The sequence below is a fragment of the Amblyomma mixtum genome, chromosome 5, assembly GCF_055824585.1.
Source record: "Amblyomma mixtum isolate Tamu chromosome 5, ASM5582458v1, whole genome shotgun sequence".
Lineage (NCBI taxonomy): Eukaryota > Metazoa > Arthropoda > Arachnida > Ixodida > Ixodidae > Amblyomma > Amblyomma mixtum.
In genome coordinates this window covers 140,275,316-140,278,772 of record NC_143016.1, presented here as the reverse complement: position 1 = coordinate 140,278,772, position 3,457 = coordinate 140,275,316, and the positions used below count along the sequence as shown (strand labels likewise).

Genomic DNA, 3,457 nt, shown 5'->3' with positions numbered 1-3,457 from the left:
TCCGAACTGCTAATGACGCCTAGGAAACGATTGTCATCCATTGTGTGGTCATCAGCTTGCTCGACGGGTGCGCGCGAGAGCGTGTCGGCATCTTCGTGTTTGTGGCCGGACTTATAGATAATTGTATAATCAAATTCCGGAAGGCGATGACTCCAGCCTGCTAGGCGGCCTGATGGGTCCCGAAGATAGGTCAGCCAGCACAAGAAATGGTGGTCTGTGACGACTTTGAAATGGCGACCATAGATATAAGACCAAAATTTCATTGTGGCCCAGATGACAGCGAGGCACTCCTTTTCTGAGGTGGAGTAGTTGATTTCGGTGCGCGAGAGTGTGCGACTAGCATACACGATCACTCGGCCCCCGCCTTCTTGATGTTGAACGAGGACAGCACCAAGCCCAATATTGCTAGCGTCGGTGTGTATCTCGGTAGCAGCAGCATCATCAAAGTGAGCAAGCACAGGGGTCATGTGCAGCCGTCGTCGCAGCTCTCTGAAAGCAGCCTGTTGCGCGCCAGTCCAGATGAACGGTGTATCTTCACGCGTTAAACCGGTCAGCGGTTTAGCGATCATGGAGAAGTCTGCGACTAAACGGCGGTAGTAGGCGCACAAACCCAAGAAGTGCTTGAGCGCTTTCTTTGTAGTAGGACGGGTAAACTAGGCTACGGTGGCAGTTTTCTCGAGATCGGGTCTTACACCGTCGGCGCTCACAACATGGCCGAGAAACGTGATCTCTTTGTAGCCAAAGTGGGACTTCTCGGGTCAGGTCGGCCAACCACAGGGCATCCAGCATGGTCCGCAGGCATTCAAGGTGTTGGTCGAAGGTTTATGAAAATACCACCACGTCTTCTAGGTAAACTAAGCAGGTTTGCCATTTGAGGCCAACCGCGACAGTGTCCGTCATGCGCTGAAACGTCGCCGGCGCTGACCAAAGGCCGAAGGGCAACACTTTAAATTCATATAGGCCGTCGGGTGTAATGAAGGCAGTTTTTTCGCCGTCACGTTCATGAACCTCAATCTGCAAATATCCGCTTTTTAGGTCGATCGACGAAAAATACTTGGCGCGGCAAAGTCTGTCAAGCGAGTCGTCGATGCCAGGCAGCGGGTAGACGTCCTTTTTCGTTATAGCGTTCAGCTTACGGTAATAAAAGCAAAAGCGCAACGTCCCATCCGTCTGCTTTACCAGAACAACAGGCGACGACCACGAGCTCTTAGAAGGCTGAATAATGCCGTCTGTAAGCATCTCCTTCACCTGCGTTTGGATGGCGTCGCGTTCCTTCGGGGAAATACGGTACGGATGCTGTCGTATGTGGCGAGCATCATCGGAAGTGATGATCCGATGCTTCGTGACCGCTGTTTGCCGCACTTTTGAGGAGGATGCAAAGCAGGTTTTTTATTATAATAGTAGGACGCGTAGGTCGCGCTGTTGAGTCGCTGATAGCCCGGAGCTAATATCGATGCGATCCAGGGACGTGTCCGGATGTACCATGGCCTTGGACGCAAAGCACTCAGCAAAATCTGCCAACTGGTCGGCCCACGCAATGGCAGTAGCTCGGATAAGGCGACGAGGTTCGTTCGTAAAATTAGTAATCAGGAGCTCCGACCGACCGTTATGGAGGTGGACAAGGCTTCGGGCCGAGCAAATGCCTTGTGTCAGCAGCAAGGAAAGGTTGCTCTCGACGACTGCAGGTACATCACGTAGCCCATCATCGGATTCACGCTTGGAAAAACACTCTCACTAGAAATATGAAGGGCGAAGCTGCGTTGACAAACGTCGTAGCTGTCGTCGGCTTTTGCTGTAGAAAACGTAACGGTTCTGTTCCGCAGGTCGATAATGGCACCATTCTCACGGTGAAAATCTACGCCCAAAATCAGGTCACGAGAACAATCGTGGAACACCAGGCAGCTCACTATGAACGTCGAGTCGGAGATCTGGACCCTAGCCGTGCACTGTCCAAGTGGAGTAATGATAAGCCCCCCCCCCCCCCCCCCGCCGTTCGGATCTGCACGCCAGAGCAGGGAGTCGTTACTTTCCTTAGAAGCGCCGCCAATTTTCCACTAATAACTAAAAACTCCCCTTCTGTGTCCACCAACGTGCTAATGCTGTGACCGTCGAGAGGCACGGGTATGTCCAGTGAGAATCGGTTCTTTAATTCACCCGCTATCGTCGACGTCGTCAAAGCTCTATCATCGGATGTCGGCGTCATCAGGGGTCTTTTCAACGTCGATATCCAGCGACCACGCCCCCGGAGGTCGCTGTCTTCAGTTTTCCCGGCGAGGGCTGGGCGAGCGCTCCGCCACCGCTCGCGAGAAGTTCTGCGGATTCGGTGAAAATGATGGTCAGCGAGGTGACGGTGATCAGGACTGACGGCGCGCCATGGACCACAGGGGTTGTTGGGTCACGTACTCTTTAATCGCAGGGGGCCTTTGGCCGAATCGGGGTCCTGGCGCATCGGAGGAAAAACCCTGCAGGCCAAGCTCTCGATATGGGCACCGGCTGAACAGGTGACCAGGATCCCCACAATGGAAACACAAACGCCTTCAGTCAGGGCCATGCCAGACGTCCGCTCTGCGCAGGGAACGTCGATCAATCGGGATGTGCTGCACTTGCTGCACGGAGGATAGCGGGACGTCGTGAGGGGTTTGAACAAATGACGCTGGATTTGGGGCAGGACGTCGTAGAGCGTCAGCATTAGTCGGGTGACAGTAGTCTGTCTGGATCGGCTGTGGAAATGCCTCTGGACTTGGGACAGGGCGTCGCAGACCTTCAGCGTACGTCGGGTGGTAGTATTCAGTCTGAACGGGCTGTGGTTCGCCGCGTAGTAACTGAGGCCTGATAGTTTGCTTCACCACAAGTGGTGTGTACACTCTTCTTGTCCGTCGTCTTGTGTGACTGGTTTTTTCGTTTACAATGTACGAACTGGCCCGCATTTCAACCCTTTTGCTTCACCTCTTCGCGGATAACGCCCATAAGGGAGCTGGCCGTTGGCTGCGACGTACCACACACCTTCTCTAGCTCTTCACGGACGACAGCGCGGATCATGTCACGGAGGAAGTCGGTATTGCTGTTGAACGCCAGGAGAGACTTGATAACAGAAGCAGCGGACTGGCCGGTCGTACGCGGTGGAACGCTGCCGGAGGACCTGCTCCATCGTGAAAGCCTCTGCCAGAAACTCGGCACCAGTGCTCGGTGGGCTGCGCACGAGGCCGACGAAAAGCTGTTCTTTAACACCACGCATTAGGTGGCGCAGCTTTTTGGCTTCCGACATGGCTGGGTCAGCCCGTTGGAAGAGACGCGTCATATCTTCGAAGTACATCGTTTACGTTTCGTTGGCTATTTGCATGCAGAACTGTAGGACGCGTTCAGCTCGCTCCTGACGATCAGCGCTGACGTACGCGGCGAGCAGTTGTCGTCGGAACTCATGCCATCATAAAAGGGTGTGCTCACGGTTTTCGTACCA

The 3,457-nt window shown here is 54.2% G+C and overlaps 1 pseudogene; it reads right to left on the bottom strand.

Annotated features, from left to right (window-relative positions):
• Positions 1-1,374: 1,374 nt before the first annotated feature.
• Positions 1,375-2,203, bottom strand: LOC149343903 (uncharacterized; annotated as a pseudogene).
• Positions 2,204-3,457: the final 1,254 nt, after the last annotated feature.